The following is a 25,715-nucleotide window of genomic DNA, read 5'->3' on the forward strand; positions in this document are numbered from 1 at the left end:
GACGGAATGGAAATGACGCCCATCTGTCGGTGCAACAGACCCCGGGTATGTTCCTAACTGTGCGCATGCACAAGATCAAGATTGGAGCACCAACTTAAGCCATAGGTTAAAGAACCAAGAGACTTGAAAAATCAACATGCAGCTCACAGAGATCAAGATCGAGCCAAACAGACTGCATATCGGCAAGAGAAGGGCCTCCCTCGCCGGGCAGATGATCTCGACAAGGGGCTAGGCCACCACCAGAAGCAAGCAACCAAGGCTCCCCGGCAGCACCTGCCGGGGATTGCGAGGCCTAAACCACCCTACCAACCATGCAAGAACAACCCACGCCGTCAATTAGTGTGGTGTCATGTCGCAAGGTGATTAAGTGGTAGCATTCGCCACATGGAAGCCATCTCCTATAGAAGAAACCCACAGGTGACACTCGTCCAGCGACATGTCAAGAGATTAGAGCGAAGCTGGCAAGATAAGCCCGGCAGGCCTTGCCGGGCAGCTAATGATGCGACACTGAGCGGTGCATTTAATGCACCCTACCAGACCGCGGGGTTAGGTATGATAGCACTATTTGCTATCATATTAGTGGGTAATGACTGTTTTGCCACTATGGTGACCCCTTAATCTATAAAAGGAGGCCCATGGCAATCGTAGGAGGGGGTTAGAGGTTTTGGAAACTTGACGAAACCTGAGCCATCATACGCTTGTGGTCACCGTAGCATTGAGGCAAGCCTTGCCGGGCCAGTGTACCACACACCACCATGTTCATTTCCACCACCAATCCACCAAAGTAGGAGTAGGGTTTTACGCCTCACAGCCCCCCGAACTGGGGTAAATTTCTTGTGTGCTCCCTGCTGTGCTGCCGCACGCTGGTCTGCTCTTTTTGCAACACGACGTCCCCCTCCGAACTAGCAATGGGCCGCCCGGTCCCTTAGATGGCCGCGGATATCCTGTGACATCTTTGGCGCACTAGATAGGGGGCTCGCTTTGTGCGAACCTGAAAGCATGCACAGCGCATCACCTTCATTGCCATCTTCGTCATCGACAACGCATCGACCATGGTGCACAAGCAGAAGAAGTCCGGCCTTTTAACCCAGCCATCTACCTCGAAGGCTTCGACGCCAGCGGGCCCAGATGTCGCAGGGGGGCGTGGAGACAAGTGAGGACGTGAGCGCTACTTGGGGCGTGGCAAGAGTAGGTGGTGCCATCGCCACTCCCCCTACGGTGGGCACGGGGCTAAAGGTGTCGGAGGAGAACAGCTTCAGCAGCGTGTCAACGATCAAGCTCTGCAAGGAGTGGACGGGAGGGTGACTCCGCTTACGTCCCCTCCTCCCACCGATGGAGCCGCGGACCCTCGAGCGCCATCACCGCGCGACCCTGCTGCCCAGTTGCCGCCCCACCGCATCGCGGGCGTGCCACCTCCGCTGCCGCGGGCACCGTCAGGAGCCATGCGACGGTGCGGTGGAGGTCATCAACTTCCATGCCAAGCACAACCAAGGAGGCTATGGCGCGAGCCCAGCTGCTACTAAGGTTCCCGCTAGCAGCCGAGCAAATGGATGAATGTCATGCCAACGTCTAGAGTCTATTCGGTTTCACTGAGGCTGGGGGCTCGCGAGGCGCCGGCCTGCCACGACCTCCCCAAGTGATGACGACTGCTCGTACTGTTGGCCGAATGGAGGGGGTTGTCCCTACTGTGCGGTCCCCACCATGGCAGCAGGCGCGTGCGCAGCAAGAACATGGCCCTGACGACGGCTAGATGGCCTCTTCCGAACCTCGAGCACGTCTAGGCCAATGGCGGACCCCGGAAGAAAGGCGGTGGGGAGACACACGCGTCGTCGCGAGACGACCTCTCGATGACCCCCGCCAGACTCACGGGTGCGGCGGCCTCAACGTCGACGAGCCTGCGCTCGGTGTTGGCGGGTGCCTACCATTCGAGGTCGACTTCCCTGCCTTTACAGGCGAGCTGCGGCAAGTCCACTGGCTGTCGGTCTGCATGTTCAAGCCGAAGATACCTGAGAAGAACGATGGGAGACTGAACCCGGCAGAGTTCCTGAGCATCTACACCATCGTTGTTCAGGATGCCAGGGGAAGAGACGAGAAAGTGTTCGCCAACTACTTCCTGTTGGCTCTCAAGTACAACGTGAGATCTTTCCTCATGCACCTGCCGGAGAACTCCATTTCATCCTTGGCAGACCTGTGCCACGAATTCATCGGTGTGTTCACCGGTGGCCACCTGGAGCCCAGCATGCCCAGTGACCTACAGCTTCTCCAGCAGAAGGAAGGAGAAACTCTCCATAAATATTTACAAAGATTCAGTAAAGTCCATAGGAATAATCGGAATATCCATCCTGCAGCTGTTATAGCAGCCTTCCAGTCCAATGTGCGCAACCGTCGCATTCGTTCTAAGATGAATGTGCGGTTGCCCAAGACTGTGAAGGAGTTGTACACACTAGTGGATAAGTGTGCTCGAATGGAGGAAGGAAGGAAGTTGCCCAGAGAGGAGGATTGCATCAATGTTGATTCAGAGGAACAAGATGAATCAACCAGTCAAAGAAAGGGCAAGAAGCGCAACAAGAAGCCAAGAGATAAGACAGTGATGACTGTGGAAGGTTCCGGCACGCCTAGTAAGAAGGCCAAGGCTGAGGCCCTCGACATGGAAGTTGCGGCCTGCACTGCCGCGGAGAAAACCGGGAAAGGTGAAGGGTCGTACTGCAAGTTCCACCGGACCAAGGGCCACGACCTCCATGAATGTTATCAAGTTGAGCAGCTTGTCAAGAGACAAAGAACAGAGTATGATAACCATGATAAGGAGAAAGGTCAGAATGCTGCTGGCAGAAAAGGCCAAAGTGGTGAAGCAAACCGTCCTGGCAAACCCTTTCGGAACCAAGGAAAACCCGCCAGGGGCCAAGAGAAGGAAGCCTGTGTTGATTTGAGTGATGGAGGGAATGAAGAGGAAACCAGTGAACAGGAATTTTAGAAGGCCACTAACGCCCTATGCATTGATGGGGGTGCGATATGTCTCCAAGTTATCTATAATTTTTGGTTCTTCCATGCTGTTATATTATCAATCTTGGAAGTTTTATAATAATTTTATAGTCATTTTATATCATTTTTTGGTACTAACCTATTGACACAGTGCCAAGTGCTAGTTCCTATTTTTCCATGTTTTTACATCGCAGAAAATCAATATCAGACGGTATCCAAATGCCACGAAACTTTACGGAGATTTTTTATGGACTATAAGGAACATGTTGGGCCCTGGTTGTACCTAGGGGGAGTCCCGAGGAGGGGACAATGCACCAAGAGGCGCCAGGAGGCCCAGGCGCGCCCTGGTGGGTTGTGCCCACCTCCGGTGCCCCCAGACCGCCTCTTTGCTCTATAAATACCCCAAAAATACCAGAACCATAGGGGAGTCAACGAAATATTCATCCATCCACCGTAGAGTCGAGAACCACCAGATCCAATCTAGACACCATCTCGGATGGGGTTCACCACCTCCATTGGTGCCTCTCCGATGATGCGTGAGTAGTTCTTTGTAGACCTTTGGGTCCGTAGTTAGTAGCTAGATGGCTTTCTCTCTCTGCTGAATTCTCAATACAATGGTCTCTTGGAGATCCATATGATGTAACTCTTTTTGAAGTGTCTTTGTTGTGATCTGATGAACTTTGAGTTTGTGATCAGTCATATCTTTTATATCCATGAAAGTTATTTGAGTTTGTTTGATATGTTCTGTGCATGGTATCTTATAGCCTTGTATTTCTTCTCCGATATTTGGGTTTTTTTGGCCAACTTGATCTATTTATCTTGCAATGGGAAGATGTGCCCGGTAGTGGGTTCGAACTTACGGTGCTTGATCCTAGTGACAGAAAGGGAGCCGACACGTATGTATCGTTGCAACTAAGGATAAAAAGATGGGATCTATATCTACGCAATAGATAAACGGATCTTGTCTACATTATGTCATCGTTCTTATTGCATTTCTCTGTTTTTCCATGAATTAATACACTAGATGCATGCTGGATAGCGGTCGATGTGTGGAGTAATAGTAGTAGATGCAGTCATGAGTCGGTCTACTAATCTTGGACGTGATGCCTATGTACTGATCATTGCCTGCATATCGTCATAATTATTTGAGGTTCTATCAATTGCCCAACAGTAATTTGATTACCCACCATTTGCTATCTTTCTCGAGAGAAGCCACCAGTGAAACCTATGGCCCCCGGGTCTTCTTTCTCATATATTTGCTTGCGATCTACTTTTCCTTTGCATTTTTATTCAGATCTATTAAACCAAAAATACAAAAATACTTTGCTGCACTTTATTTTATTTATGATCAATTATTTCAACCTACTACAAATTTCTGGCTTCGTTACCAGAAAGGGATTGACAACCCCTTGAACACATCGGGTTGCAAGGTGTTGTTATTTATGTGCAGGTGTGCTTTACGTTGTGTTGCTTGGTTGTCCTATTGGTTCGATAACCTTGGTTTCATCACTGAGGGAAATACCTACCTTCGCTGTGCTACATCATCCCTTCCTCTTTGGGGAAATACCGACGTAGTCCTAGCAGACAAGAGTTTTCTGGTGCTATAGTCAGGGAGCAATCAAAAGGAATTTCTGGAGCCGTTGCCGGGGAAGATCTTCAACATAACCAGGTTCCTAATCAAAAATCTCATCTCCTCGCAATTTACATTATTTTCCGTTTCCCTCTCGTTTTCCTCTCCCCCACTTCACAAAAATTTGCCGTTTTATTCGCCTCTCTTTTCCGTTCGCTGTTTTCTCGCCATGTCCGATCTCAAAAGAGCTAAGGGTTTTCTCCCTGGTCTTAATGCTTTGGATAGCCCCTCTGTCCTCTCCAAACTCATAAACAATGATGCTATGGAAAGATCTACCGGGGTTGTTAAGGAAAATCTCAACCATTGTGATGAAGACGATCCTGGAATTTTTCGTTATTTGCTTGATGAATCTTTGAAAGATGCTTGGGATAGGTTGTTGAGAATTCAAGCTAGATATGTGCCCCAATTTCAGATAGAGATACACTTGAAAAGTTTTTATGATGGTTTACCTTCTTCCTTCAAGCAAGTTTTAGAATATATATTTGAAAACGGTTTTCTTGAAGGGGATACCGTTGATACTTATGAAAAGATGAAAGCCATATTTGGGCACCCTAAAGGAGAAAATGTTGAATCAACTACTCTTATGTGCTTTTATCAAAATGAAATAATTAAAGAGATGAAGGCTAGTTTAGATACGAATTTTCGCAACATGCTTAATGTTTCTTCCGCTATCAATGCCCATGTGCTTTCACAAGATAGATAATTAAATGCCATTGATAGAAAATTTTCCCTTTTCTTTCCAAGGAACAAAGATGACAAAACTTAGATCCTTGCTTTATGCCTAGCTAAGGGCGTAAAACTATAGCGCTTGTTGGGAGGCAACCCAATGAATAAAATTTATTTTTGATTTTATGCTTCATGTTTTTGTGTGTTAACACAATTATGCTACTGTTATGATTGTGTTTTTTGTGTTTTAGTTAGTGTTTGTGCCAAGTAAAGCCTTTAGGATCTTCTTGGGTCATAGTTTTTTGATCTTGCGGAAAAAACAGAAACTTTTACGCTCACGAAATTAATTTTCGTTTTTTTCCAGAGAGCGATAAAATAACCATTCCACTTTAAGTAGATCAATATACAAATTTCTCAGGTCTTCCCAATTTTTCAGAATTTTTGGAGTTACAAAAGTATTCTTTCTGTTGTCTGCTTATTTTGATGGCTCTATGGTTTTCTTTGATGAGTTTTTGCCATAGAAAAGTTGGAATACAGTAGATATAATACAAAAACAAAATATGAATTGGTTTGATACAACCCTATAATAGTCATTTATTATTCTTATACTAACGGATCTCACGAAGGTTTTGTTAAGTTTTGTGTGATTAAAGTTTTCAAGTTTTGGGTTATCTTACGATGGATGAAGGAAGTATGGAAGAGCCTAAGCTTGGGGATGCCCCGGCATCCCAAGCTATTATCCAAGAATGAGCAACCAACTAAGCTTGGGGATGCCCCTGAGTGGCGTCCCTGCTTTCTTCCAACCACTATCGGTATTTTACTCGAGACTATATTTTTATTCCTCACATGATATGTGTTTTCCTTGGAACATCTTGTATGATATGAGTCTTTGCTTGTTTTATTTTGTGTTTTAAGTCATAAATCCTTGCTGGACACACCTATTTGAGAGAGCCAAAATTATGACATCACTTGTTAGAATTGCTCTCTATGCTTCACTTAAATCTTTTATGAGCTAGGACTTGCTCTAGTGCTTCACTTATATCTTTTTGAGCACGGTGTGCTTAGTATTTTTGAAGAAATGCCCTCTTGCTTGACTTAGATTTATTTGAGAGTTAATAAAATTTTGAAGAAATTCTCTCTTTCTTCACTTAAAATTATTTTGAGAGAAAGAAAATTTGTTATGCTCATGATCTTCACTTATATTTGTTGGAGCTTGTTAAAAGCAACATATGAAAATTAGTACCAAAGTGATAGATATACAAGAAAGATATAATAAAAACTTTCATGAAGATCATTGGACAAAAATAAACTTGATTCTTAGTAATAGTTTTGAGACATGATGATGTGATATGTGAGTTATGTTGATGAGTAATTGTGCTCTAGTAAGAATATTGGTGTTAAGGTTTGTGATTCCCTATGAAAGTATGAAAGTCAATAGTCATACAATGAAATTATATCCTACTTGTGGCGCATTATTTGGTGTTAATTATTCTTAATGCTTGCTTATGAGATTATCCGTTTCTTGGTTGGTCGCTTCCCAAACTTTTGCTAGCCTTCATTTTTGCACTAAGTATGATCACTACTTGTGAATCCAAAAACCTTTAACCCAGTTTTGCCACATGAGTCCACTATATCTACCTATATGCAGTATTATTTTGCCGTTCTAAGAAAATTTGCATGTGCTATCTCTAATTTTCAAAATAAACTTCTCTTTTCTGTGTTTGTTTCGCTCGCAGAGCGGTGAGTGGTGGCTAATATTTTCCATGCTAGATGTGTTATTCTCAAGATGAGTGTTTATTCACTTGTCATTGCACGAGAGTAGGGCAAAGGTATTAGGGATGCCCAGTCTCGAAATATAAAACAAAATTGAATTTACTTTATGTTGTCAAATAATAAATTCCTTGGGAAGTGTTGGTATGGAGGGCACCCGTGGATACGGTTAGCCATGGAAAATGAAAGTATGGTGGAAAATGGAATGAAGTTTATTTTCTGTTTGGGAACCACCTATGGCATATCTATGCATGGAAAGTATTGGGTACTCTAAGTCATTTTCGTTGGTGGGATGGATACACCTCCCAAAATGTTTTTATCTCTAAGTTTTTCGCTTTGAGCTCTAGCACCTCTACAAATCCCTACTTCCCTCTGCGAAGGGACTTTCTTTTACTTTATGCAATTTTTATTTTTGAATTTGAGTATCCATCTTCTCTTATAAAAGCACCAACTAGGAGGCAATACTATCGTACTTAAGTATTGGGTGTAGCTAATATTTGAGTGTGTTTCATGAATGGATCAATGTTTGAGCATGATGGGCTAGGGATAACTTATTTTAGCATTAATATTTTGAAAGACATTGTTGCTTGTTGATATGCTTGAGTATCTAAATTATCATGTGAAAACTAGACTATTGCTTTGAACAACTAAAAGTCCAAATGTCCTAAAGGCAATATGCCCTAGAGGCAATAATAAAGTTGTTATTTATATTTCCTTATATCATGATAAATGTTTATTATTCATGCTAGAATTGTATTAACCGGAAACTTAGTACATGTGTGAATACATAGACAAACAGATTATCACTAGTATGCCTCTACTTGACTAGCTCGTTAATCAAAGATGGTTAAGTATCCTAGCCATGGACAAAGAGTTGTATTTTGATAAACGGGATCAAATCATTAGAGAAAGATGTGATTGACTTGACCCATCCGTTAGCTTAGCACTATGATCGTTTAGTTTATTGCTATTGCTTTATCCATAACTAATACATGTTCCTATGACTATGAGATTATGCAACTCCCGAATACCAAAGGAACACTTAGTGTCGGTGTCAAAACCGGCGGATCTCGGGTAGGGGGTCCCGAACTGTGCGTCTAGGCCGGATGGTAACAAGAGGCGGGGGACACAATGTTTTACCCAGGTTCGGGCCCTCTTGATGGAGGTAAAACCCTACGTCCTGCTTGATTAATATTGATTATATGGGTAGTACAAGAGTAGATCTACCACGAGATCAGACAGGCTAAACCCTAGAAGCTAGCCTATGGTATGATTTTTGTTGTAGTTGTTGCTTGTCCTATGGACTAAATCCCTCTGGTATATATAGACACCGGAGAGGGCTAGGGTTACACAAAGTCGGTTACAATGGGAGGAGATCTACATATCCATATTGGCAAGCTTGCCTTCCATGCCAAGGAAAGTCCCATCCAGACACGGGACGAAGTCTTCAATCTTGTATCTTCATAGTCCAAGAGTCCGGCCAAAGGTTATAGTCCGGCTATCCGGACACCCCCTAATCCAGGACTCCCTCAGTAGCCCCTGAACCAGGCTTCAATGACGACGAGTCTGGCGCGCAGATTGTCTTCGGCATTGCAAGGCGGGTTCCTCCTCCGAATACTTCATAGAAGATTTTGAACACAAGGATAGTGTCCGGCCCTGCAAAATAAGTTCCACATACTGTCGTAGAGAGAATAACATTTACACAAATCTTAATCTGCTGACACGTTTTGGCAACATGACATTATGCCATGGCCCGGTGCTTATTTGAACCATTTTTCTTCAACCAGCTCCACACATAACTCGACGTGGTTTCTTGACACGTCTTGTCAAAGCAGAGATCGTGTTCCCACAATTACGGGATTCTCATTAATACGGTCGTGGGTAACCCAACCGTGTCTAGGACTCCTAGATTATAGGCAAGTCCCAAACGGCTACGGAGAGGACGCTTGATATTTACCCTCTTTATAAAGGGACAAAGTTTTCGCTTTTTCCCTCTCGTGCTCAATCGAACCCCTCCCCCACCTCAAGTTCAAAGACCCAAAGCCTAGGTCAGGTGCTCTGGATCTTCAATCATGTCCAGATCCAGCCTTCAAGGCCGATGGATGCCCTCCTCCGTCACGGAAGAGGATATCAAGAAGTTGAGGGAGGCCAGATACCTGACCGCCGAGGTTTCGCATCGGCTGCCTGCTCGAGGGCAGGTCGTCCCCACTCCCGAACCCAACGAGAACGTCGTGTTCGTCTCCCACTTCCTCCGAGGCCTAGGCCTCACTCTGGATCCCTTCGTCAGGGGTTTGATGTTCTATTACGGGCTAGATTTCCACGATCTATCTCCGGACTCCTTTCTCCACATATCGACATTTATTGTCGTGTGTGAGGCCTTCCTCCGCATTACCCCTCACTTCAGCCTGTGGCTCAAGACCTTTTAAGTGAAGCCGAAGATGATCGAGGGGAAACATGCAGCGTGCGGAGGCGCGTCAATAAGCAAGATGGCAGGGGCTCCGTGGCCGAAAGGTTCCTTTCCAGAGGTGTCCGGATTATGGCAACGGGAGTGGTTTTACATCACGGCTCCCAGAAGTGCCAAGTGGGCGGCTTCCCCCACTTCCTGCTCGGGCCCCCCACCACAACTGATGTCATGGATTAGCAGAGGACTGAGCTGGGAGCCAGCCAAGCACGTGCCTATACTGCAAAGCCGCATTCAATATCTCTTCGAGGGAGATTTTAATTTGGTTGTGCTAGTGCAAGTTATGCTGGTTCGTCGAGTCCGGCCCTGCAAACGCCGGCCCCTTCACTTATGGGAGTTCAACCCTGAAGGACCGCGTGCTATTCAAAGTTTCCCCGGCCTGACGCACGAGGAAATGTACAAGTCATTCTTTGGACCTCGAATAGAGTGTCCGGATACTACCGAGGACGTGGGCCTGAGCAGTAACCGCACCGCCGAACAAGTAAGTAATCCTCTAGCCGAACACACCGTCTTTTATTCATAATGACGTCATCTCTGAGAAATCGCTCTTTGACCAGGACTGGATAACAAATGCGAAGATGATTCGGTGTTTGGCCCCCCTTCCTGAGGGTTTGGAAAATCCGGTACTGGAAAAGATGATCGAGCTAGCACCTTGCCCGGAGCCCTCAAAGGAAGACAAAGGGGGGAATAATGAGGGCGAAAGCGGGCCTCCATCGCTACCTATTCCGACTGAGGGAACGAGCGCCTCCGTGAGGGAGGATAACCGAGGGGAGGAATTGGACATTCTCTCACCCCGGGGAAGGAAGAGGACTACCTCTGAAGATCCGGAAACCAAGGTTTCCAAGCGGGAGAAGAAATCTCCACCAGAGGGTCCTGCCTTGGAGGGTGCTCTTGCCGCACAAAGTCCACGCGGGGATCATCCCTCCAACGAGCTATAAGTAATCAAAAAGTACTTTAATAGTGGAGAATAACCGAAGTATGTATTGCAGTTCGGATCTTAGCCCTTCTTAGCAGAGCTCGTCTTTTGGGGATCTTCTTACGGAGATGATGGAGAGCGAAACGCCTCCCCCGGACTCCTCCGCTCAAGAAGCGGACCTTGAAGTGTCGTCACGGAGGGCCTCTCCGGATCCGGCGAGGCCAGAAGATAATCCTATATCACCCGAAGTTCCTAGCGTCCGGCTCTTGAAGAGAGCAAACAGAAGAGTCCAGCACCGTCTGGTATGCGGTCGGACATACTGAGAGAGCTGTTGGAGCAAGCAGCCATCTCAGAAGAACAACGTACATTGATGGGTACGGTGATGGAAAGGATCTCATCCACTGAAAGCGGGTTGCATGATGCCTTTATGAGTCTATTAATGGGCTTTGAGGTACGTAAAATGATATGCATTTGTGATGGTACCGCACATTTTTAGGTGTGCCCTGTGTAGATAGTAGCCCTTGAGACTCTGGTTGTCGCTGAAAATGACGGCAAACAGAGGATCGTAGTCCCAGGTAATAACCATACCACTTTGATGTGCAGGTAGTGGGAGCTCCGGTTGCTAGCCGGACTCATGAATTTGCCGGACTGAAGCGGCAACTGGATGCGGCGGATGCCGACATCGAGCTTGTTAACAAGAGGGTTGACGAGGCACAGGGTAAGTGTTATTTTCTGGTGAATGCCACATAGTAAGAGCAGCATGATGCCAGTATCTTTAATATGTTGTGACTGCAGATGGAGCTTCCACCGTGGAAACCTTGCGGGCGGAACTTGCCCGAGCCAAGGAACAAGCAAGGATTAGTAATGCAGTTGCTTGGAAGGCGGCCGAAGAGTTGAAAGCCGAGAAGGCCGCACATTGCGAGAGCAAAGAGAAGATGGCCAAGATGGCCGTAGAATTAAAAGACACTGCCGACCGTTGTTGGTTCCTTGAAACAGAAAACCGAGCGAAGGCAACAGACCTTGAAAAGGCCACGATGGCGGACAAAGACACCCGCTCTGCTATGAGAGCGAAGAAGGAGGAGCTGCGGGAAGCCGGGGATATTGCGGCTGGGAAGCCCTTCATGCTATGGAGGAAGTTCGAAGATCCACGGTATGCCCCTCTGGATCGGCTGTGGAGTTCGGCAGATGCATATATGGACTTGGCGGCGAGCGCTGCTGATGCAGCCAAATACTTCCAAGGTCAAACAGATCGTGAAGTGGACAAGCTGTTCTGGTCGCAATTCAACGTTCCAGAGCGTCCGCTTCCATTGACTGATCAGCTAGCCGAATGGGACGAACTAAATAGGTTGTCCGGACTCGCCATGAGGTCTGTCGTGGATCAGCTATGGCCGGAAAAGCCAAAGCCGAACAACTATTTCAGCTTAGTGCAGCAGTTCCTTGGTGCGGTGCGGCGCATTAATGCGATGAAGAGGTTGGCGTGCATAGAAGGCTCGCGGATGGCCCTTGCCCGTGTTAAAACATACTGGGCGGAGATGGACGCTACCACTATTGCGGCACAGGGTTCGGCCATAGGCCGAGTGGCTGCCGAGCACTATTTCGAGGAGGTTCTCGAGGGTGCTCGTTTGATAGAGACCCAATGCTCTAAGAATATTATGTTTGAGTGACATGTATTCCCATTGTAAACATAATATTTTTATGAAATTTATTAAGGCTGTGTTTATACTTTTGCCTGAAAGTAATATGATGCCTCCTGTGCGGCCGTTTATGTATACATGTGTATAACCTGAAAGATTGCAGTCATTGGCTTCAGACCCCACACATATAATGTGGAGGTGTTCGCAGAAGACGCATGTTCACACTTAACCCAATGTCTTGGTCCTATTAAGGAGGTGATAGCGCAGTGAATGAGGCAACCGGACTATAATGCTTTAACACTTTCACTTAGCCATAAGAGTTTGACAGTGGGGCTACTAGATAGCCCCTAGTGGCTCCGCACTCTCCCGATCTCGGGGTGCGTACATGCCTGGCCGGAAAAAGGCCCTTCATTAAGGCGGAGGAATTCTAACATTCCGATAGGTCATCGAGTGGTTGACCAGTCTCACGCTATATCATGACAGTCAGTTTTCGGCTTCCTCTACTGAGGTGCTCGTCCGGATGAACCAGGGCACAATCGCAGTAGTTCTCCTCGTGCTGCCTTAGCCAATAAAGCGGAACGTAAGGCACCAAAACACAGGAGCCGGGCAAACCCAACATTTGACCAAAGACAATGATTCGGAGCTAATGCATATAAGGCCAAACTCACGACGCCAAACACTCCCTAAGGTATTCGGTCTTTATGGTATAAACCGGGCCTAAATAGTGCCCTTTGTAAGAAGCCCCTTGTGTCCAGGTATGTGCATTATTCTGACGTGGCCACATGCCAAGACGTCAGCATCCTTCTCAATTGTGTTGAAAATTTGAGGGATGTGTATCAACAAAAGACAGTAAAAAATGTTTACACAGGGTCTTAATCTAAAAAGAATCCTTGGAGCGGGTCCCTGCTGCACGTGTGTGCCTGTGTCTCCGTTGTGCCGTATCCTGGACGGGTGTAGCATGATGGTCATCTGTAAAAGAGAGGAACTTAGGTGAAAAAGTTGTCGTGCAAAAAGGTGGTTTTTTAAAGAAACTATGTACAAAAAATGAGTAAAAAATTGCCACTTGTCTGCGTGAGTTGAGCCCCTTGTATTTGTAATAGGGGTGTGGCCCTCAATCTGGTATGAATTACATATAGCTGCGCTGGACTCATCTAACCGTGTCCGTGGTCTTGATGACCTATCGAATGCTTTAGTTGGTGAGGCCGTTTCTAGTGTGCGACTGCTAAGGCAATCACATTCTTTTCGGCGCACAAGGATCGCTCAATATTTCTGTTCACTATAATGATGCCACGCGGACCGGGCATCTTGAGCGTGAGGGAAGCCTAATGCGGTATTGCATTAAAGCGAGCAAAAGCTTCGCGTCCAAGTAGTGCTTGATAACCACTTTGGAACGGAGCAATGTGGAAGGTTAAATGTTCGCTACGGAAGTTATCGGGGAAGCCGAATATAACTTTTAGTAGTAGGGAGCCCGTGCAGTGAGCCCCTGGGCCTGGAGTTACTCCTTTAAAGGTAGTGTTGCTATGGCGGATTTTTGTTGGGTCTATCCCCATTTCGCGGATTGTATCCTGGTATATCAGGTTTAAACTGCTGCCACCGTCCATCAGGACTCGCATAAAGTGGGATCCGTTAATTATTGGGTCTAATACCAGGGCAGCCCATCCTGCGTGCCGGATACTTGCTGAGTAATCACGATGGTCGAAAGTGATCGTTTGAGACGACCAGTGGTAGGACTTCGCTGTGATAGGCCCTTGGGCATGTCTTTCTGGGAGTGCCGCTTTGCTTCCCTTGATCACGTGTAATACATTGACTGTTTTGACTTCTGGTGGAAACTTCTTTTGTTCCCCAGTGACTTGCTTGAGAGGCTCATCCTCGTCTTCGCTTGGTGTATCCTCCCCCTTGTGTACGGCGTTGAGCTTGCCGGACTGCTTGAAGAGCCAACATTCTCTGTGGGTATGATTAGCGGGTTTACCAGGGGTGCTATGGATCTGACGTACTTGGTCCAGAATTTTTTTTAGGCTGGACAGTTCGTCTGGCGCCTTTAGAGGGCGGCTTTTGCTGACTTGGCCGAGAGCTTTTGAATCCGGCGTTTACTATCGTGCTCTTCGTGCTGTCTTCTTTATTTCGGCGTTTGTTATTGTTGTTGCACAGTGATTTCCCGTTTCCATCTCTAGCTTTAGATGTACTGGGGTCGCTGGTGCTGCATCTGGCTAGCCAGCTGTCCTCACCCGCACAAAAGCGGGTCATGAGGCTTGTTAATGCTGCCATTGTTCTCGGCTTTTCTTGGCCGAGGTGTCTGGCAAGACATTCGTCACGGACGCTATGCTTAAAAGCTGCCAAGGCTTCGGCGTCCCGACAGTCGACTATTTGGTTCTTTTTAGTAAGAAACATGTTCCAAAGCTTTCGGGCTAACTCTCCGGGCTGTTGAGTTATATGACTCAAATCGTCCGCATCCGGAGGTCGGACATAAGTCCCTTGAAAATTTGCCCGAAAAGCGTCTTCGAGTTCTTCCTAGCTTCCAATGGAGTTTTCGGGGAGGCTTTTAAGCCAGTGCCGAGCTGGCCCTTCGAGTTTGAGGGGTAAGTATTTAATGGCATGGAGATCGTCTCCTCGAGCCATATGGATGTGGAGGATATAGTCCTCAATCCAGACCCCAGGGTCTATTGTTCCGTCGTATGCCTCTATGTTTACGAGTTTGAATCCCTCTGGAAATTCATGGTCTAGCACCTCATCGTTGAAACATAGGGGGTGTGCGGCGCCCCTGTATCTGGGCGTGCCGTGGTGTTCGGATGTTTGGTGTGTTGCATTGTGTGCTGGAGTGCGCTTGCGCGGTCCATAGATGGATCTAGTTGCTCCGTCCTTTTGATACGAGCACTTGCATGGATCGCGTATTGGCTTATGTGCGGCGTTGCTTGCCGCTCCATGTTGGCCGTGAGGTCGTCTATCCGGCCGGGTGGCCGTTATAATTTTTGGTTGCGGGGGATCTAAGGCCTCCTCATCGAATTCAGGTAGCAACTTCCGCTTCGGGTAGCTCTTGTTGAGGCGATTGCCACCATACTTCGCTACTGTGTTGAGTACTTTACTCCATCTGATTTGGAGTGTGTCTTGTGCCGCCTTGAGCCTTTGCTTCTGCCTTTTTAGACTCCTCGCAGTGGCAACAAGCCTTTGATGGGCATTCTGTTGCTCCGGGCGTCTGTCCGGTGTTATGTCCTCCGGACTATTTTCCTTGACAGAGTTGGTTTGTTCGGTTTGATTCTCCGCGTTGCCGAGGTCCGGCAGTGGTTCCCCTTGCTCCAACGCTGGGTCTATATGATCGTTATTTCTGTCAAGGCGGGATTTGGGGCGGCGCTTACGCCGCCGCTTTGACTGCTTCTCGAGGGGACAACCCTTTGTTGCGTCCTTCCGTTCCTCGTCGTCGTTTTCCTTTGGTGTGTCCACCATGTATACGTCATGTGATGAGGTGGACGTCCAGTGCCCTATGGGCAGTGTTTCCTCTTTGTCTCTCGCATCGTCTTCCATACCGTCGATGTTATCGGAGTCGAAGTCGAGCATGTCGGTTAATTCATCGATAGTGGCTACTAAGTGGGTGGTGGGTGGGTCGCGAATTTCTTTGTCGTCCGCATCCCAGTCCTGCTGGACATAGTTCGAACAGGATCCTCCTGATATGGAGACTGACCTTAAGAGTTCAGTATGTCACCAAAGGGCGAGTGCTGAAAATATCCGCGGAGGTAAACTCCATGATTGGCGCCCAATCGGATTTGATGGGAACGGGCGCAGGCGGTTCGGAGTCCGTGGCCGGAGAAGGATCCGGCAGTTTAATGACACGGCTCTTGTGCAAGGTAAGGTCGATGTTTGGCTCGATCACCGCTGAGGGTAAGTCCTCCGTGGCGGGGTCCATCCACCCATCCATGGACGGCGCAACTGGCTCCGAATTGAGGGTCAGAGCGGCTGCCTGTGCGATCTCCTGGACACTGTCCGATGGTAGAGCTAAATCGTACTCATCGTGACCGCGTGACGCACAAGGCAGAGGCTCGAATCCGTCGAAGATCAAGTCTCCACGGATATCGGCCATGTAGTTTAAGCTTCCAGACCTGACCTGGTGGCCAGGGGCGTAACTTTCAATCTGGTCCAGATGGCCAAGCGAATTGGCCCGCAATGCAAAGCCGCCGAACATGAAGATCTATCCGGGGAGGAAAGTCTCACCCTGAACTGCATCGCTATCGATGACAGTAGGAACCATCAAGCCTAATGGCGACGACACAGAGGTACTCTCAATGAAAGCACCAACATCGGTGTCAAAACCGGCAGATCTCGGGTAGGGGGTCCCGAACTGTGCGTCTAGGCCGGATGGTAACAGGAGGCGGGGGACACAATGTTTTACCCAGGTTCGGGCCCTCTTTATGGAGGTAAAACCCTACGTCCTACTTGATTAATATTGATGATATGGGTAGTACAAGAGTAGATCTACCACGATATTAGAGAGGCTAAACCCTAGAAGCTAGCCTATGGTATGATTGTTGTTGTAGTTGTTGCTTATCCTATGGACTAAAACCCTCCGGTTTATATAGACACTGGACAGGGCTAGGGTTACACAGAGTTGGTTACAATGTGAGGAGATCTACATATCCGTATTGCCAAGCATGCCTTCCACGCCAAGGAAAGTCCCATCCGGACACGGGACGAAGTCTTCAATTTTGTATCTTCATAGTCCAAGAGTCCGTCCAAAGGTTATAGTCCGGCTATCCGGACACCCCCTAATCCAGGACTCCCTCACTTAGTGTGCTATCAAACGTCACAACGTAACTAGGTGACTATAAAGATGCTCTACAGGTGTCTCCGATGGTGTTTGTTGAGTTGGCATAGATCGAGATTAGGATTTGTCACTTCGTGTATCGGAGAGGTATATCCGGGCCCTCTCGGTAATGCACATCACTATAAGCCTTGCAATCAATGTGACTAATGAGTTAGTTACGGGATGTTGCATTACGGAATGAGTAAATAGACTTGCCGGTAACAAGATTGAACTAGGTATTGAGATACCGACAATCGAATCTCGGGCAAGTAACATACCGATGACAAAGAGAACAACATATGTTCTTATGTGGTTTGACCAATAAAGATCTTCGTAGAATATGTGGGAACCAATATGAGCATCCAAGTTCCTCTATTGGTTATTGACCGGAGATGAGTCTCGGTCATGTCTACATAGTTCTCAAACCCATAGGGTCCGCACGCTTAACGTTCGGTGACGATCGGTATTATGTGTTTTGTTGTACCGAAGGTAGTTCGGAGTCCCGGATATAATCACGGACAAGACGAGGAGTCTCGAAATGGTTGAGACATAAAGATCGATATATTGGAAGGCTATGTTTGGACATCGAAATGGTTCCGGGTTAGTTCGGGCATTTACCGGAGTACCGGGGGGGGGGGGGGGGTTACCGGAACCCTTCGGGGAGTGTATAGGCCTTATTGGGCCTTAGTGGTAGAGAGGAGGAGGCGGCCAAAGTGGATGGCACCCCCTAGCCAAATCCGAATTGGGTGGGGGTCGGGTCCCCTTCCTTCCCTCTCTCTCCCCCTTCTTTTCTCTCCTACTCCAACAAGGGGAAGGGGAATCCTACTCCCACCGGGAGTAGGACTCCCCCCTTGGGGCACGCTATAGATGGCCGGCCCTCCCCCTCCTCCATTCCTTTATATACGGGGGAGGGGGGCACCCCATAGACACAAGTTAATTGTTTAGCCAAGTGCGGTGCCCCCTCCACAGATTTCCACCTCGGTCATATCGTTGTAGTGGTTAGGCTAAGCCCTGCGTCAGTAACTTCATTATCACTATCATCACGCCGTCGTGCTAACAAAACTCTCCCTCAACCTCAGCTAGATCTAGAGTTCGTGGGACGTCACCGAGCTGAACGTGTGCAGATCGCGGAGGTGCCGTACCTTCGGTGCTAGGATCGGTCAGAATGTGAAGACATATGAGTACATCAACCGTGTTGTCATAACGCTTCTGCTTACTGTCTACGAGGTTACATGGACAACACTCTCCCCTCTCATTGCTATGCATTACCTAGATGGATCTTGCATGTGCGTAGGAATTTTTTTGAAATTACTGTGTTCCCGAATAGTGGCATCCGGGCTAGGTCTATGCGTAGATGTTATATGCATGAGTAGAAGACACAGGAGTTGTGGTCGTGGGTATATACATATTGCTTGCCGTCACTAGTTTATTCTTGATTCAGCGGTATTGTTGGATGAAGTGGCTCAGACCGACATTACGCGTACGCTTACGCGAGACTGGTTCTACCGATGTGCTTCGCACCCAGGTGGCTAGTGGGTGTTAGTTTCTCCAACTTTAGTTGAATCGGATTCAATTAACAAGGTTCTTTTTGAATATCAAAAAGCAATCGCTATACCGCATTGTGGTTTTTGTTGCGTAGGTAAGAAAAGTTCTTGCTCAGCCCGTAGCAGCCACGTAAAACATGCAACAACAAAGTAGAGGACGTATAACTTATTTTTGCAGGACATGATGCTAAATTTTATTGTATGAGATGATCATGTTTTGTAACAGAGTTATCGGCAACTGGCAGGAGCCATATGGTTGTCGCTTTATTGTATGAAATGCAATCGCCATGCAATTGCTTTACTTTATCACTAAGCGGTAGCGATAGTCGTAGAAGCAATAGTTGGCAAGACAACAATGATGCTTCGATGGAGATCAAGGTGTCAAGCCGGTGACGATGTTGATCGTGACGGTGCTTTGGAGATGGAGATCAAAGGCACAACATGATGATGGCCATATCATATCACTTATATTGATTTCATGTGATGTTTATCCTTTATGCATCTTATTTTGCTTAGCTCGGCGGTTGCATTATAAGATGATCTCTCACTAACATTCAAGGTATAAGTGTTCTCCCTGAGTATGCACCGTTGCTACAGTTCTTCATGTCGAGACACCACATGATGATCGGGTGTGATAAGCTCTATGTTCACATACAACGGGTGCAAGCCAGTTTTGCATGCGCGGAATACTCGAGTTAAACTTGACGAGCCTAGCATATGTAGATATGGCCTCGAAACACTAAGACCAAAAGGTCGAGCGTGAATCATATAGTAGATATGATCAACATAGTGATGTTCACCATTGAAAACTACTCCATCTCACGTGATGATCGGACATGGTTTAGTTGATTTGGATCACGTGATCACTTAGATGACTAGAGGAATGTCTATCTAAGTGGGAGTTCTTAAGTAATATGATTAATTTAACTTTAATTTATCATGAACTTAGTACCTGATAGTATTTTGCATGTCTATGTTGTTCTAGATAGATGACCCGTGTTGTTGTTCCGTTGAATTTTAATGCGTTCCTAGAGAAAGATAAGTTGAAAGATGATGGTAGAAATTACACGGACTGGGTCCGTAACCTAAGGATTATCCTCATTGCTACACAGAAGAATTACATCCTGGAAGCACCGCTAGGTGACAAACCCACTACAGGAGCAACACTAGATGTTATGAACATCTGGCAGAGCAAAGCTAATGACTACTCGATAGTTCAGTGTGCCATGCTTTACGGCTTAGAACCGGGACTTCAATGACGTTTGGAACATCAAGGAGCATATGAGATGTTCCAGGAGTTGAAATTAATATTTCAAGAAAATGCCCGAATTGATAGATATGAAGTATCCAATAAGTTCTATAGCTGCAAAATGGAGGAGAATAGTTATGTCAGTGAAGATATGCTCAGAATGTCTGGGTACCACAACCACTTGACTCAGGTGGTTGTTAATCTTCCTGATGATAGTGCTATTAACAGAGTTCTTCAATCACTGCCACCAAGCTACAAGTGCTTCGTGATGAACTATAATATGCAAGGGATGGATAAGACAATTCGCGAGCTCTCCGCAATGCTAAAGGCTGCGCAGGTAGAAATAAAGAAGGAGCATCAAGTGTTGATGGTCAACAAGACCACCAGTTTCAAGAAAAAGGGTAAAGGGAAGAAGGGGAACTTCAAGAAGAACGGCAAGCAAGTTGCTGCTGAAGTGAAGAAGCCCAAGTCTGGACCTAAGCCTGAGAGTGAGTGCTTCTACTGCAAAAGAAATGGTCACTAGAAGCAGAACTGCCCCAAGTATTTGGCGGAGAAGAAGGATGGCAAAGTGAAAGGTATAGTTGATATATATGTTATTGATGTGTACCTTACTAATGCTCTCAGTAGCGCCTGGGTATTTGATACTGGTTCTGTTGCTAATATGTGCAACTCAAAACAGGGGCAGATTAAGCGAAGATTAGCTAAGGACGAGGTGACGATGCCCATGGGAAATAGTTCCAAAGTCGATGTGATCGCCGTCGGCATGCTACCTCTGAATCTACATTCGGGATTAGTTTTAGACCTAAATAATTGTTATTTGGTGCCAGTGTTGAGCATGAACATTATATCTGGATCTTGTTTGATGCGAGGCGGTTATTCATTTAAATCAGAGAATAATGGTTGTTCTATTTATATAAGTAATATCTTTTATGGTCATGCACCCATGATGAGTGGTCTACTTTTACTAAATCTTGATAGTAGTGATAAACATGTTCATAGTATTGAAGCCAAAATATATAAGTTTAATAATGATAGTACAACTTATTTGTGGCACTGCCGTTTAGGTCATATTGGTGTAAAGCGCATGAAGAAACTCCATGCTGATGGCCTTTTGGAATCACTTGATTATGAATAATTTGATGTTTGCGAACCATGCCTCATGGGCAAGATGACTAAGACTCCGTTCTCCAGAACAATGGAGTGAGCAACAAACTTGTTGGAATAATACATACTGATGTATGTGGTCCGATGAGTGTTGATGCTCGCGGCGGGTATCCTTATTTTCTTACCTTCACAGATGATTTGAGAAGATATGGGTATATCTACTTGATGAAACATAAGTCTGAAACATTTGAAAAGTTCAAAGAATTTTAGAGTGAAGTGGAAAATAATCGTAACAAGAAAATAAAGTTTCTATGATCTGATCATGGAGGAGAATATTTGAGTTACGAGTTTGGTCTTAATTTGAACCAATGTGGAATAGTTTCGCAACTCATGCCACCTGGAACACCACAGCGTAATGGTGTGTCCCAACGTCGTAACTACACTTTATTAGATATGGTGCGATCTATCATGTCTCTTACTGATTTACCGCTATCGTTTTGGGGTTATGCTTTAGAGACGGCTGCATTCACGTTAAATAGGGCACCATCGAAATCCATTGAGACGACACGTTATGAACTATGGTTTGGCAAGAAACCCAAGTTGTCGTTTCTTAAAGTTTGGGGCTGCGATGCTTATGTGAAAGAGCTTCAACCTGATAAGCTGGAACCCAAATCAGAGAAATGTGTCTTCATAGGATACCCAAAGGAGACTATTGGGTACACCTTCTATCACAGATCCGAAGGCAAGTTATTCGTTGCTAAGAATGGATCGTTTCTAGAGGAGTTTCTCTCGAAAGAAGTGAGTGGGAGGAAAGTAGAACTTGATGAGGTAACTGTACCTGCTCCCTTATTGGAATGTAGTTCATCACAGAAATCAGTTCCAGTGATTCCTACACCAGTAAGTCAGGAAGCTAATGATGATGATCTTGAAACTTCTGATCAAGTTTCTACCGAACATCGTAGGTCTACCAGAGTAAGATCCGCACCAGAGTGGTATGGTAATCCTGTTCTGGAGGTCATGTTACTTGATCATGATGAACCTACGAACTATGAGGAAGTGATGATGAGCCCAGATTCCGCAAAATGGCTTGAGGCCATGAAATCTGAGATGGTGAGATGGGATCCATGTATGAGAACAAAGTGTGGACTTTGGTTGACTTGCCCGATGATCGGTAAGCCATAGAGAATAAATGGATTTTCAAGAAGAAGACTGACGCTGACGACAATGTTATTGTCTACAAATCTCGACTTGTTGCAAAAGGTTTTCGGCAAGTTCAAGGAGTTGACTACGATGAGACCTTCTCACCAGTAGCGCTGCTTAAGTCCGTCTGAATCATGTTAGCAATTGCCGCATTTTATGATTATGAAATTTGTCAAATGGATGTCAAGACTGCATTCCTTAATGGATATCTTAAAGAAGAGTTGTATATGATGCAACCAGAAGGTTTTGTCGATCCAAAAGGTGCTAACAAAGTGTGCAAGCTCCAACGATCCATTTATGGACTGGTGCAAGCTTCTCGGAGTTGGAATATACACTTTGATAATGCGATCAAAGCATATGTTTTATACAAACTTTTGGAGAAGTCTGTATTTACAAGAAAGTGAGTGGGAGCTCTGTAGCATTTCTGATATTATATGTGGATGACATATTATTGATCGGAAATGCTACTGAATTTCTGAATAGCATAAAAGGATACTTGAATAAGAATTTTTCAATGAAAGACCTCGGTGAAGATGCTTATATATTAGGCATCAAGATCTATAGAGATAGATCAAGACGCTTAATTGGACTTTCACAAAGCACATACCTTGATAAAGTTTTAAAGAAGTGAAAAATGGATCAAGCAAAGAAAGGGTTCTTGCATGTATTACAAGGTGTGAATTTGAGTCAGACTCAATGACCGACCATTGCAAAAGATAGAGAGAAAATGAAAGTCATATCCTATGCTTCAGCCATAGGTTCTATCATGTATGCAATGTTGTGTACCAGACCTGATGTGTGCCTTGCTATTAGTTTAGCAAGGAGGTACCAAAGTAATCCAGGAGTGGATCACTAGACAGCGGTCAAGAACATCCTGAAATACCTGAAAAAGGACTAAGGATATGTTTCTCGTTTATGGAGGTAGCAAAGAGCTCTCGTAAATGGTTACGTCGATGCAAGCTTTGACACTGATCCGGATGACTCTAAGTCACAAACCGGATACGTATTTTTATTGAATGATGGAGCTCTCAGTTGGTGCAGTTCCAAGAAGAGCGTCGTGGCGGGATCTACATGTGAAGCAGAGTACATAGCTGCTTCGGAAGCAGCAAATGAAGGAGTCTGGATGAAGGCGTTCATATCCGATCTAGGTGTCATACCTAGTGCATCGGGTCCACTGAAAAATCTTTTCTTACAATACTGGTGCTATTGCCTTGGCAAAGGAATCCAAATTTCACAAGAGAACTAAGCACATCAAGAAACGCTTCAATTCCATCCACGATCAAGTCAAGGAGGGAGGCATAGAGATTTGCAAGATACATACGGATCTGAATGTTGCAGACTCATTGACTAAGCCTCTCTCACGAGCAAAACTTGATCAGGAGCAAGACTCTGTGGGTGTTAGAATCATTTCAATGTAATCTAGATTATTGACTCTAGTGCAAGTGGGAGACTGAAGGAAATATGCCCTAGAGGCAATAATAAAGTGTTTATTTATATTTCCTTATATCATGATAAATGTTTATTATTCATGCTACAATTGTATTAACCGGAAACTTAGTACATGTGTGAATACAGACAAACAGAGTGTCACTAGTATGCCTCTACTTGACTAGCTCGTTAATCAAAGATGGTTAAGTTTCCTACCCATGGACAAAGAGTTATCATTTGATAAACGTGATCACATCATTAGAGAATGATGTGATTTACTTGACCCATCCGTTAGCTTAGCACTATGATCATTTAGTTTATTGCTATTTCTTTCTCCATAACATATACATGTTCCTATGACTATGAGATTATGCAACTCCCGAATACCGGAGGAACACTTAGTGTGCTATCAAACGTCACAACGTAACTGGGTTACTATAAAGATGCTCTACAGGTGTCTCTGATGGTGTTTGTTGAGTTGGCATAGATCGAGATTAGTATTTGTCACTCCATGTATAGCAGAGGTATCTCTGGGCCCTCTCGGTAATGCACATCACTATAAGCCTTGCAAGCAATGTGACTAATGAGTTAGTGACGGGATGTTGCATTATGAAACGAGTAAAGAGACTTGTCGGTAACGAGATTGAACTAGGTATTGAGATACCGACGATCGAATCTCGGGCAAGTAACATACCGATGACAAAGAGAACAACATATGTTGTTATGCGGTTTGACCGATAAAGATCTTCCTAGAATATGTAGGAACCAATATGAGTATCTAGGTTCCGCTATTGGTTATTGACCGGAGATGAGTCTCGGTCATGTCTACATAGTTCTCGAACCCGTAGGGTCCGCACGCTTAACATTCGGTGACGACCGGTATTATGAGTTTATGTGTTTTCATGTATCGAAGGTAGTTCGATCTAACATCCCAATTTTCAATTTGGATGTTATACATAGGTCATCATATGCATATCATATTTTATTTGCATTTTCATTGTGATCCTAGAAATCTTAAGCAACTCAAGGACCCAAGGAGAGAGTTGGAGGTTTCACATATTTTCATATTTGAATTTTTCTCAAATTTGAAAAGAGGATCAATTTGATTTTAATATTTCTCTCTCTAATTATTCACAATAATAAAAATAAATGAGTGAAGATAAAATGACTTCTTCAAAAGAGAGGAATATTGGAGAAAGAATTTTAAAATCAAATTATTATTTTATTTGTATTTTATTTGCTTTTTTATTCGAATTAGAAAAAAAATGCATTTTCAGGCCAGAAAAATGTTCACCTTGTCCTAAATATTAGGTTTGGACGGCGAAAATTGATTCTGGTATTTTTAGATTTTTGTTATATTTTATTAGAATTTTTCTTTCGGGCGAAATTTATTTTCTTTCGGGCTAGCCCGCTTGCGTCGCCGCCTTCCCCGCGCGCGCTGCCGTGTCCAAGCCGGACTCCGGCAAGGAGTCCGAGCCACCGCCGCCATCCCCTTGCCCAAGTCGGAGCCGCCCTCCTTTAAAACCGGAGCCGCCCCCCTCTCCTCACCCGCCGATGCCGCAGCGCGCCTCCGCATACCGAGCCGTGCCGCCGCCACAGGCCACTGCTGCCGCGCCACACCACTGCACGCGCCGCCGCCGCATCACCTCGCCTCCGAAGCCGCCGGAGCCATTGACCTCGCCATCGTTCTTTCCGGTTAACCGGTAAAAAAACCGTTCGGTTTTCCTCGGTTTTCTTTTGGTTTATTTTTGGGTTAGGGTTTTTCTTGCTTTTCCCGATCGGTTCTAATTAGCGGACGTTCGTCCTTTAATCCGCTGCAGTGAACGTTTTCGTTCTGTAGGGTTCTGTAGTATAACACCCCGAGACCGATGTGCCAGGTGTCTTCCAGTTATTCGCTGTTGTTGCCATGTCATTGCTTGCGTGTCATGCATCTCTTATCATGTCATCATGTGCATTGCATTTGCATACATGTTCGTTTCATGCATCCGAGCATCTTCCTCGTTGTCCGTTTGCAATCCGGCGCTCCAATGTCAGCCGGTGTCCCTTTCTACCTCTTTTCATGTGCGGGTGTTAAACGTTTTTGGATTGGACCGAGATTTGTCATGCGGCCTTGGTTTACTACCGGTAGACCGCCTGTCAAGTTTCGTGCCATTTGGACTTCGTTTGATACTCCAACAGTTAACCGAGGTACCGAAAAGGCCTCGTGTGTGTTGCAGCCCAACACCCTTCTAAAGTGGCCCAAAACCCACCTAAGACCTCTCCATCATCTAGAACATTCGATCATGATCGCGTGGCCGCAAACCGCACCTCATTTGGAGCTTCCTAGCTCCCTCTACCTATAAATA

This window comes from Triticum urartu, chromosome 7A, assembly GCF_056163025.1.
Source record: "Triticum urartu cultivar PI428250 chromosome 7A, HENAU_Tu73, whole genome shotgun sequence".
NCBI classification, from domain to species: Eukaryota; Viridiplantae; Streptophyta; class Magnoliopsida; order Poales; family Poaceae; genus Triticum; species Triticum urartu.